Source organism: Equus przewalskii, chromosome 21 (assembly GCF_037783145.1).
Source record: "Equus przewalskii isolate Varuska chromosome 21, EquPr2, whole genome shotgun sequence".
Lineage (NCBI taxonomy): Eukaryota > Metazoa > Chordata > Mammalia > Perissodactyla > Equidae > Equus > Equus przewalskii.
This window is the reverse complement of record NC_091851.1, coordinates 9,938,341-9,950,634: the sequence shown is the minus strand read 5'-3', so window position 1 is coordinate 9,950,634 and position 12,294 is coordinate 9,938,341. Positions and strand designations below refer to the sequence as shown.

General features: G+C 35.9%; 1 protein-coding gene across 8 annotated transcripts in view; it reads left to right on the top strand.

The window, feature by feature from the left end:
- Positions 1 to 12,294, top strand: part of MACROD2 (mono-ADP ribosylhydrolase 2) — a 1,868,269-nt gene that overhangs the window by 297,646 nt on the left and 1,558,329 nt on the right. The window lies entirely within an intron of this gene.

Genomic DNA, 12,294 nt, shown 5'->3' with positions numbered 1-12,294 from the left:
GGAAGAATTTTGCTTTTATATTTACCTGAAGGGCAATTTCCTTAAACTGCTATTATTTGTTTTATTCTTAGAGGTTCACAACATTCTCCTTTGTGCTTTTTTAAAGTGTCTAGGAATGTTTGTTTCTGAAGGAGCCCAGTGAATTGTTTTTCCCAGGAGTATTTGATTATGATCTCTTAATTAGCTTCATTTGGTTTATCTGTTTATATGCTTCTTTGATAGCAGGTTGACTTCTGAGTTCCCCTCCAAGAATGCGTGATATCAAAGTAGAAGGTGAACCCTCGATAAGGGCTATATTGACCCCTATTGTTCTATGATTGCACTTTTGCTGGCCTCTGAGGGCACACCCATTAAATCCAGGAGTTTTAGAATTCTAATGTCTGTTGAAAAGCCAATTTCTTAGAAATGTTAGGTAGCTCAAGTTAAACTGAGATTCAGCTGCTGAATCTTTAGAGGAAAACGAGGTGGGAATAACAGATAATCTCTCAGTAAAGGGTGGATTTTTCCCTTTTACTGCACAACAGACACATGGATTAAATTATATTATGAAACAATTCTTTCTAGAAGCTATTTCCAGATGAGGCTTACTTATATTTAAAAAAGGACTTTTTGCCTGGCCAAATTCCTGTGGGTTTATATCCATATTTAACCAGTTTTGTCTCAATTCAAGCAGGCTTTAAACAGAACAGAAAGATAAATGGATAATTTTGTTTATAGGTACCTAAAAGAGAGTGTACTGGCCTGGGAATTAGGGGTTCTGAAGTTTCCATTCCCTAGGCTGCCATTTGTTATATGACTTCATATCACCTGCTCTGGGCTTTGGTTTCATCACATGGCAAATAAAGGCAGCAGGAATTTATTGAAAACCAATTATGTATTGTTGCTTTTATTTTTGTTTTTATTTTTATTAAGATGTGGACTAAAATGTAGAAGACAAGAGACTGTGAAAACTGTAATCTGTACTAGGGGCACTGATTTTCGAGGCAAATTCTTAATATACCCCCATCACCCTACCCTGTGCAAGAATATATACTCTTTTGCTGCTTCCATTTTTTTTTTTTAACTTCCTGCTCTTATCAGCTGCCTGAAACTCTGCCAATTGGAGGTGAACTTATAGGAATATGTACCCTTTTTGAAATAATATGTACCATCTCTGAAAAGATTGAGTTACCCTGAGTAACTTCAGATTGCTTTCCTCCTTTGTTACTTAAGAGAGATTAGCTACAGAAAGGGGATGGCTGTCCTGGTTGGAGGGGAAGGCAGGCAGGCAATTTTCAGTATGAAGCCCATTAGGCTGTGATAGGAAGGGAGAGGCTGGATTGTTGCAGCAAGGAGGACTCAGCTCAGAGTGGAGAAACCAGTGTACTCTGATGTTTAAGAGCATGGGCTTCAGGGTCCAGCATAGCTGGGCTCCATCTTGGCTTTGCCACATGACTGTAAACAAATTCCTTAATCCCTCTGAGTTTGTTAGCTCAGTGCTTGACTCATAGTAAGTATCCAATGAATGGTAGCTTATTAAGATGAGGGGATCTGAGCACCTGGAAAAAAGGAACATTATGAAGTGGTGGAAGATGCAGGAAGGAAGGGAGGAGAAAGCCAATGACAGCTTTTTTCACACTCTTCAAAGTTTCCCTTTGAAGTAGTTCTATAGCCAGGAAATGGGGGAGGAGGTGGACGAATAGGAGATATTCTTGTTGATTTTTTTTTCTGTTGTCCTCAAGCATTTCATGGCCTCATGTTCCCAGGATTTAGAACTTAGTTGAGTTCTAGTAGACATTTTGGGTTGAAAAGGTGTTTGTTGTTGTTTTGCATTTTATTTTGTTCTGTGGCCTAGATTGTGAATCTAATACTGTACTTGAGAAAGTGCATTTCAGATTGTGAACAATTGGCTTGAAAATGAACTCTAATAGCATATTCCTGTTTTAAAACTCTAGGACTATGTAAACTGGTCATATCAAAGGACTTTGTGTTATTCTGTTTTTGTGAAAAGATGTGAGATGCTCCCTGGTGGAGAACAGGGGAGATTGGATTTGGAATCAGGTTTCCCAGACTCTGCCATTTACTTGTGTATTCAAGTGAAGATAACAAGAGAAAACCAAACCTCTTTTAATATGAACAACTCCCAGCTGAAAATGACTACGATACATAATTATTCCCTGGGACAATTTAATTCAGGTCTTCCAACCTGTCTAGACTTAAGCTACCTCATTCACTCTTTCACTCATTCATTGTACACAAATTCATTGAACATCCCTGTAAGAAGCTAATAGAACTAGGTGATCCCTAAACCACCTCCAACTATGATAGTTGTGATTTAATCTTAGAATGCATAAAAGTTCTTTTAAGTCTTAGAAACATTCTTTATGATATTCCTTCCCCTCACTATTCTTCATCAGAATAAAGTCTTCAAAGTTTTGTGAAGAACAAATTAACCAGGTCAGGCTTTTGGTATATTAAATTCTTTGGGCTGTTGAGAACTTTTTGGTTGCAAGTGATTGGAAAGTCCAAGCTTTACTGCCTAATCAACAGTTGGCATCTATTGGTTTGTGTACCTGAGAAGTTCAAATGTATGGTCTGGCTTCAGGTAAAGCTTAATACAGTGGCTTAAAATATGTCAACAAGAATATAGTTTCTTTCTGGCTCTTAGTGTTCTGCCTTTTTTAGTGTTGGCAGCCTCCTCAGGCTATATAGAACAGACCCTTGGCAGCTGCAGGCTTTCTCCTCAGGCAGCAACAGTTCCATGTATCACATTCCCATAATGCAGTGTTCAAGGGAAGGGAGGTCACCTCCAGAAGCTCCTGTATGGAGCCCTGTGATTCACTTCCTCTCATTTGTTTATACTTGATCATATGCTCTTTCCTGAACCTATTACTGGTGGATGGGGAAATATGTTGGTGAGATTAAGCCTTCTGTGGGGTCAACCCCACTCAAATACATGGCTGAGAATGGAGGAGAGGGTATGACCCAAAGGAAAATTGAGCACTGTTAGTTTGAGAAGGAAGGGAGGGATGCTGGGTATTAGCTCGTTTTCAGAAGCTTTGGCATGCTGAAACTTGGGCATGTTTTAGAAATTTATAAACTTGAAGCTACTCTTTTTCTTTTTTTAAGCCAGAGTTTCTGTTTAAATTGCCAAAACATCTTTAAAAGATTTTCTATTTGTAGACCCTCTCAAGTCTAGCCCAGTTTTCTGTGTCAACAGGTAGAGATGCATGTCAGGGCACATCAGAACTACCTCTTAACATGAGCCTATGGGATGTTAATAAAATATAGAGAGAGTGCACGTTCAGCTATCTGTAATTCTGTGAAGTCAGGCCAGATGCTTAATGCACCAGTTAGAAACTGTACCACATCTTTCTGAACAATTCCAAAGGGTATTGGAGAAATAATTAGATTTTAGCAGGTCACAGATGCCTTAGAATACTAAAAGGTTTTAAAAATGCTGTATTAAACTGTTCTTCTGTTCTGATATTTGCCTTTTATTAGTCAACACTTAAAATGTACCTAAAAACAATCACGTATCCCTTTTAAGTGTGTTTCCAAAACATACTCCACTGGAGTGAGATCTGTCGTTACAGGACTTGAAACAGAAATCAAAGCAAAATCAGAGTGGTTATTTCCCTGCCTGCCTGTCTGCCCACCCTTTGGTACAGTCTTCTCCTCAACACCCAATTTAGACTGTTACTCTTCAGAGATTGGGAGAAAGGTGATTTAAAAAAAAAAAAACAACAAACAACTGAGAAAAACCAGCCCTTTGGCCTGCCAGGAAAGAAAGGAGGAATTGTGATTCAGAACAGGTTAGTACCTAGCCAAAAGTGAGGGCATAAGGAAGCTGGTTAGTACAAAACTGAAAGCCTGCTGTTCCCTATTTTCTTCCTCCTTCAGGGCTTTCAGGAATGGCCATGCAGATGGGGCACTATGCAATTCCTGCCGATGTAGGCTGTGTCCTTAATCCCTTCCAACTCCCCAGTGCTGTGTCACCTTTCTCTCTTTGTTTTAATATGCAAAAAAGAGAGTTTTAAAATGGACCTTAGGAAAAAGCAGAGACTTGGAGCAAGCAGAGTGAGTGAATTCTCCCTCTGATACTTTGTGTGTGGCCCTAGGTAAAGAACTTCAGTTCTTTGAGCCTCACTTCTCATTTATGAAGAATGGGATATGGGACCCACCTCATTTTGTAATTATGGACTTCAAATAAAGTTGGTGCATGTAAGAGTTTATTACTAAATCTGAGAAAGCACTTACCAAGACAGAGCTAAAACCTGTGAATAGTTGCTTTTTATTTTCATAGTGATGAGTGGGGCCAGGGTCAGTTCAAAAGGCACAGTCCACTAATGTTAAATTGAGCTGTGTGTTTTAATAATTTATCTTTGGGAATGAAACAATTTGAGAAATGCTTCTGCTTGTTGTCCTGGATGCTCAGACTTTGAGATAACAGTATCTAAAGCTGGTTCTGAGACTTAATTACAAATAAAACGACAAATTCCTTATCCTTGGCAATAATTAGTATAAAACATAGCTTTGAAGGAATGGCTAACAGTTAATAAGAGCAGATCAATATACATCTGATTATTAAGATGTGTATTTCCTAGGTATCATAAAAGGATTGCCCTGAAGCCATGTGATTATCTGTATAGCTAGCTGCTGCTGTTAATCTAACCAAAGCTGTCATCGCATGCAAACCATCTTATTGTTTCACTATTTCTGGAGTATTGGTGCTAATTTTAGGTACACACATAGACTTTCTGAGAGGAAGATTTCCTAAAATTGTTGTCAAATTTTCCATATTTCTGGAAACCAGCTCTGTAGTTCTCCTTGTGTTTGAAATTCTCTCTTTTAGGGATTGCTATTTCCCTGCAGCCCAGATTGTTTAGGTACATAAACATGTGTAATATTGAAAGGAACATGTTTAAAATGGAATTGAAGGGCTGGCCCCGTGGCCAAGTGGTTGAGTTTGCATGCTCCGCTTTGGCTGCCCAGGGTTTTGCTGGTTCGGATCATGGGCGCAGACATGGCAACACTCATCAGGCCATGCTGAGGCGACATCCCACATACCACAACCAGAAGGACTTACAACTAGAATATACAACTATGTACTGGGGGGCTTTGGGGAGAAGAAGAAGAAAAATAAATAAATAAGTAAATAAATAAATGAATAAAGATTGGCAACAGATGTTAGCTCAGGTGCCAGTCTTAAAAAAAAAGTAGAATTGAAGACTTTTGTTTTACTATATCTGCATATAAATGACTATGGAAACTGCCCCTCATTGACACTGTCTAGGAGAAGCAGATTTACTACAATTAATATTTCTTTTCCCTTGGGAACTGTTGTGAACTGATTGTTTACAAGATTTTTTTAAGGGATAAAATGGTATCAATTGATTATATTTGAACTAAGTGAACGTTTTACAATATCATCTATTCAAAATAAAAATAAGTAAGAATTAAGTTCGTGTTTACCATTGAGAAATTTTCTTTAAAATATAAAAATCTATTGACATTTTCTGAACATGATTTGTGACAAATTTGTTATATATAAACTAGATTATGTCTGTGTCTCCTCTGCCTCACTTCCTTCATACTTTAAGTAATTAACCTTAAATTTGGGGAATTTAAAAACATTTTATAGTTCTTTCATTACTAAGTTTTTATTCCTTTTGTTTGACATTGTGTGTTTAAAAATTAAGATCTAGACTTGACAAGTTTCATTATCAGTGCACCCATATCACCAAAATTTATTTATACTTTAATGAGCTTTTATTCTTAATAAGCTGTTTTTACAAAATGAGGGTAAAATTGAAAAGTAGTAAAAAAAAGTGTTACTTTTTAAAGTTAATAATTTTTGTTTGGGAGAAAGCTGAGAAGCTTTTTAGTAGTTGATTAATTCCCATGTTTACATAGAAGCAGTATGGAACCATTTGAGTCGGCACTCATGCAGCCCCTCTTTATTTTCTTCAGTGGCCCAGGGAACAGACTTGTCATTCTGAACTGCCCACGTGTAATTCTGTCCTCCCCTTCTTCCCCGGGGCAAGTCAGAAGTAAACTTATCAGATCATATCTTATTGCCAAAGAGCAAAGCTTGTTGGCTGACTAAAGAAGAGAGGAGGACAAGTAAAATATGACAGGTTTGATGCCAAAAGTCCCAGGTTAATGTTGGTTTTTAAATAACTAAACTTTTTTGAAAGTAGGATTTACATCTTTTGAAAATATTTCCTCGAGTTTTACCTTATCTAGAATTTTAAGTGCAGCAAAAGTTAATAGTTTTACCCATATTTTATACACTGTAATTAAGTTATCACTATTATCATTATTATTGTTGTTGTCATTGGTCCTATTATTTGTTCTTTGCAAGCAAATCTTTCTACCTTATATTTGGAAGAAGTTAGGGAAAATTGCATTGCATCTTATGTGCTTCCAGTATACTGTTCTAACAAAAGTAGAAATGGCTTTCTGATAGAAAGTAGAAGTAGCTTTCTGATAGGAAGCAGAAATATAAATGTAGAAATAAATTATTATAAATGTTAAGTAATTATAAGGGATTTTTATATCATATTTATGTCCTGTCTTCTTGACTGAACAAAAAAAGTTTATAGGAAACTTTTAAATCATATTTATATTCTGTCTTCTTGTCGAAACAAAAGGTATTACCATCTCCATTCTAATATAGCTGATATCTAGTAATTGTATAGCAGGTGCCAGTCGAAGAACTTGTTCTGGGCACTCAGAAGATAGTAATAAGGTGATATGTGTAGTTCTAAGAGAAGATAATGCTATCCAGGCTCTAAAGGGTTACAATTTTTTAATTCACTTTGTCCAACTCACTAGCATCCTCTTTGTTTTGTTTAGGTTGTTTTTACTTCCAACTAAATCTCTGAATTAGCTGGTTAGGAGGAATGGGTGGTTAGATGGTCTAAGTAAGCTCTTGCTTTGAGAGTCTTCAGTACACACTCAAAACAAAAGGGGTAAAGAAAAGAGAAGGTAGAGCAGGCATTCTAAGAAGGCCCTTCAAGTCTGATGTCTAGTTTGCCCTGTGTCTTCCCACAGCTTTTCAACAAATATTTAGTGGATGGCAAGGTATGTGCCATAAGTCTGGTCACTTTGACTCATTCTTTGTTCTCCAAAGACTTTATAAGCAACCTTCTAAAGTTGTCCTATCCACGTGGATTATAGGTGGGCCAATACCATCTCATAACAGCTAGATATAAACTCCTGCGTAATTCCAAAGAAAAGACAAAGAAACCTGTTCTTAGTCTGTGGATGAGAAGGTCAGGAGCAATTTAACCAATGCACTCTGGGCTATAAAATCATGTTTGAGATGAAACTGCTAGCAGCTAAAGAGGGAAAGTTTTTGAAGAGATATTAAGGATAGAATCAGAGCTGTTGAGATAGCAATGATATGTTGTTAATTTGAGGGGAAGAGAACCAGAGTAGGTAGATTTTGAACTCTTTACCAGTTACTGTGGTGGTAAGTGTAAGCAAGGAAGACAGAGGTAATTGTCTTACAACATTCACAATGCCTGTTCCTCTCAGCCATCTTTGTAGTGAATTTTGGGGAAGGGGTGGGGAGATTGCTGAATTATAGAGGCCAATGAGGAAGAAGAGAGAAGTTCATAGATGTGAGCAAAATAATAGTATCAGTATAGTAACACTAATATTCTAATAATGGTCATAGTATGAAAAGAGTGGGGGAAAGCTAAGCGTAGACTAAAATAGTAAAATCTGATTTCAGAGGAGGGGAAAAGATATTCAGATATGGAGATATGTTACTAATTTTGGGTATTAAGAAATATGACTGGACTGCTCATTCCCTTCTTAGGCCCTTCCAGGGAAGAGAGTTGAGGTTCTTCAGATGCTGCCAGTTTTAAGTTTACAGGAGAGTCCATAGAATTCCCAAATCATTTATTTGTTCTATATTCAGGAATGTAATCCTGGACTGAGGAAGGGTCTTCTTTATATGGCAAGGAAACTATCTGCTTTAGGAGAGTGAAAGCTGACACTTGCCAAGAGAGCTACAATGGCCTAACTAAGCCACAACCATTAAAGGGGGATGTGTGCATGAAGCCACATGTCATAGTCAAATCACCCACATGTCCATTAGGGATATGGGGCAACTTGCAGAGGCTTCTGATTTGTATCCAGATTAACATCTAGTCTAACATTGCAGTGTCAGTGCAGACAACAGAGTCATGCAAAATATGAAACTAGAACAAATGCACAGGTCTTAGAATGTGGAATAAAAATGCTGGGGCATTAAGGGTTCATTGTAATTTGTATCAGAAAGTACATGAAAGAAAATATTAAGACGAAAGTTATACCAATTCAGGATGTGTAATCTACCATATAATGTGCCAGAATTCTAATATGCATTTCTATTTACCCTTGGCTCTTCTGAACCTCATTCCTTGCTTTGACTTGTCCTTTATGAACAATTTTCTTCATTATTAAACAAACAAAGAAATTCCTTCACTCATCAGTTAAGGAAAACTGTCAATTGTCCTTTTAGTCTCAAGGATTGATTTTGGTGGACTATGCCCCAATTATATGTATTTTCCTTCAATATCTCTAATATGGATGCTAACAAATTTGTTTAAAAATAAATGAATATTGTTTAAGAGATGAGACAGACTGTCTCAGAAGATTATGCTATTAAGAACTATTTTTGCATTTTTATTATAAGAAATGAATTGACCACTACTATTTCCATCAGAATTGTTGCAATCAGTTGTTACAATTCACTATATCGTTTACTGTAGCCATTAAATAACACTGTTTAGTTGTTTGTTGTAGAAAGTTAGAAAATAGTGATTATAATAAGAGGAAGATAAAAATAATGTGAATTCCCAGTATCCACTTTCAGTACTGGTTAGTATAAAGCCTTTCAGACTTTTACAACTTATATCTATATACAAACGATATTTTGTTAAAAAATTTGGAAAATGTTGTATTTACTGTCTTATAACTTACTTGCTTTATAACATTTTTTGACTTAAGAAAATTGTGAACTTGTCTCTGCATTATCAGATATATCTGGATATCATCAGTTATAATGGGAGCATCATATGCCATTGTTTGCACAGATAATGATCAATGTGACCAACCTGTCTTGCTGGGCATTTGTGTGCTTTTCAATTTTTCAAGATTATAAGCAAAATTATGATGAAAATTCTTCTAATTAAATCTTCGTGCTCAATCAAGTTTATTAAGATAGGTTTTTTGAGGTAAAATTGATGGCTTATGGATCTGCCACTCTTTTAATGAATTTGCTGTAATTCCAAGATTGCCCTCTGGAAAGGATGTATTCCCCCAGTCTCTGCACTCTCAACAACATTGGATAGTGTTAATCTTCAAGTTAATGGGAGATAAATTGGATCTTGATATTGTTTTAATTTGTATAAATAGAAGGAGCACATTTTCCTCTATTTTGAGGGGAGGGCATTTTGTTTTCCTTCCTTTCCTCCTTCTTTCTTTTTTGGTAAACTTTTGTCTATGTTATCCATTTCTCTTAGAAGTTAAACATAGGGAAGTACAGAGAATAACACAGCAATAGAGTATGTGCCACTTAGAATTAACAAAGGTTAACATTTATTTATTATTGCTTTAAATTCTTTTTTTTTTTTTAAGATTTTTACTTTTCCTTTTTCTCCCCAAAGCCCCCTGGTACATAGTTGTGTATTTTTAGTTGTGGGTCCTTCTAGTTGTAGCATGTGGGGTGCCGCCTCGGCATGGCTTGATGAGCGGTGCCATGTCCGCACCCAGGATTCGAACTGGCAAAACCCTGGGCTGCCAAAGTGGATTGTGCGAACTTAGCCACTCGGCCATAGGGCTGGCCCCTAAATTCTTAATTAAAAATAGAATATAAGAATATAATAAAGTTGAAATATCCTTAGTTTTCTCTCTCATCCACTTGCCTCTTTCCTTCACAGAGGCATCCACTGTCATGAATTTGATGGTATATTTTAATCTATGTTTTTGTATTTGTTTAATTAAAATTAGAGTCAGCCATTAGCCATCAAATACCTAAAGTCAGAGTGGCTTAAACAATATAGAAGTTGATTTCTCACTTGTGTAAAAGGCTAGATATGTCCAGATAGTCCAGGGTGGGCATGGCCCTCCACACATTCAGTGATATGGGCTTCTTCCAGCCTGTTGCTTTACAGTGGGTGTCCTTGATCTCATAATTCAAGATGGTGGCATACTCATTCCAGGAAGAAAGGAAAAGGTCTACAAATACGTTAGGATTAATAATTACTCATCTGTTATAATAATAGCAATTATTGCTTATTGTAATGATAATTAAATATTCATTAACTGCAAAATTGCATTTAATTGCCCCCTGTATAAACAAGACCACAAGAACTTTCTCTTACATATCTCCTACTCCACATGGGTGAGTTTCTCTGGCTTATTTACCTAGAAATGGAATTTCTGGCTCTTAAGGCATGACTATAAGTATAGGTTACTATACTACATATTATAAAACTCTTCTCTTTGTTAGGGTGCTTTCAGCCTCAAATAACAGACAATGGAGTTCCAAGTGGCTTAAATAAAGAAATTTATTACCTCACATAACAAGAAGTCCAGAAGTAGGACTGCTCTAGGTTTGATTAATTCATTGATTCAATGGCCAGAATCGTGTATTGCTGTGTTTCTTATGAAGGTCAGGGAAACTTTTCCCAGAAAGTTCCCCCACCTGGCTTTCTATCGTATCTTATTGACTAAAATTGAATCACATGTCAGTGCTTAAATTGATTACTTACAAGGTTAGACAAGACCATGATTGGCTGGGGACACAGCCAGTTTCCTTTGAAGAATGTTATCAGGAGGAAGTAGATACCCAAACAAAATATGCCTTTGGGAAGGAAGAAGAGGGAAGGTAGATGGCAAGTAGGCAATGGGCAGTGTCTGCTATATTTCTAAAGCGGTTGCTACGTTCCCATCAGGAGTATGTGAGTCCTTAATTGTCATGGCTTTTGTTTGTTTTTGTCAAACTAATGAGCATGACATGGTATTCTTTATTATATTCCTTGACAGTTTCCTACTCCTAATGTGTTGCACACCTTTTCAGACATTTATAGATCTTTTGGGTTTTCTCTTCTGTGAAATACCTTGTGTTCTTTGCCTCATATTATCCTGAGTGATTTGTATTTTTCTTATTGATTTGTGGCAGTTTTAAAAATATATTCTAAATAACAATTATATGACTGTGAAGTTCTGTTGGAAGTGTCTTCTGCCAATGTATGGCTTGTCTTTTTACTTTTGTTTTAATAAAGAATGTTTCCATAATTTAAAGGTTTGTACTTTTCGTGTCTAATTAAAAAAATCATTTTATACTCTATGGTCATATAGATATTATTCTAAAGGTTTTTTTATTGCATTTTAAGTGGATATTGACCTTTTTAATACTCTATACTAGCAGTTTTTAAAGTGATGTGGGGATTCTTCCATAGGATCTATGAGATCAAAATGATTTTTATGATGGTATTAAGATGTTATTTGTCTTTTTCACTCTCATTCATTCATAAATGTAGAATCTTATGGAGGCTATATGACCTGTGATATCACAGCAAATTGAAAATGCCAAAGCTGAAATGTGAACCCAATTGCCTTCTCTTATGTCAGACATTAAAGTGATGTGCAGAAATGTGAAACAGTGCTACTATTCTGAATAAATTTTTTCTTTGTTTGCAGATAGCTTTTTCCCGCAAAATATGCTTTTTATGCAAATATATATTGGGTTTATTGCTGCTTTTAAGTGAATTTATAAGTATTTTAAAAATTTCTCTTTTAATTTCTAACATATTAAACATTGAGAAATCTAACCCACATAAATAAAAGCTCTTTGGGGAACTCAGTAATTTTTAAGACTATAAAGGAGTCCTGAAACTAAAAACATTGTGAAATATGACTGTATATGAACAGTAATTTTTAATTCATAAATTCTCTTATCTCATAGCCATGTGACAAACATTAGAAAATTTACTTTATTGTCCTTGGGAAAATATGATTTGAAAAACAGTTCTGTTCCCTTATACTTCTGTGTATTAATTATCTTTACTTTAACTAACTTGAATTATCTCAAATGTTTATTACCCGTCTACTGCAGTCATCTGTTAGCCCAATGGGTACTGTAAAATAACAGAAAGAGCATAAGTTTTGGTATCAAATAGATCTGGATTTGGATTTCCAGCATGGACACTCTATAGCTAAGGTAGTAACGCAATCTGTCTGAACCTCAGCTTCCTAAACTGAGGAGAAGAGAAAATACTTAATTTTTAGGTTAAATATATATATATCTATATA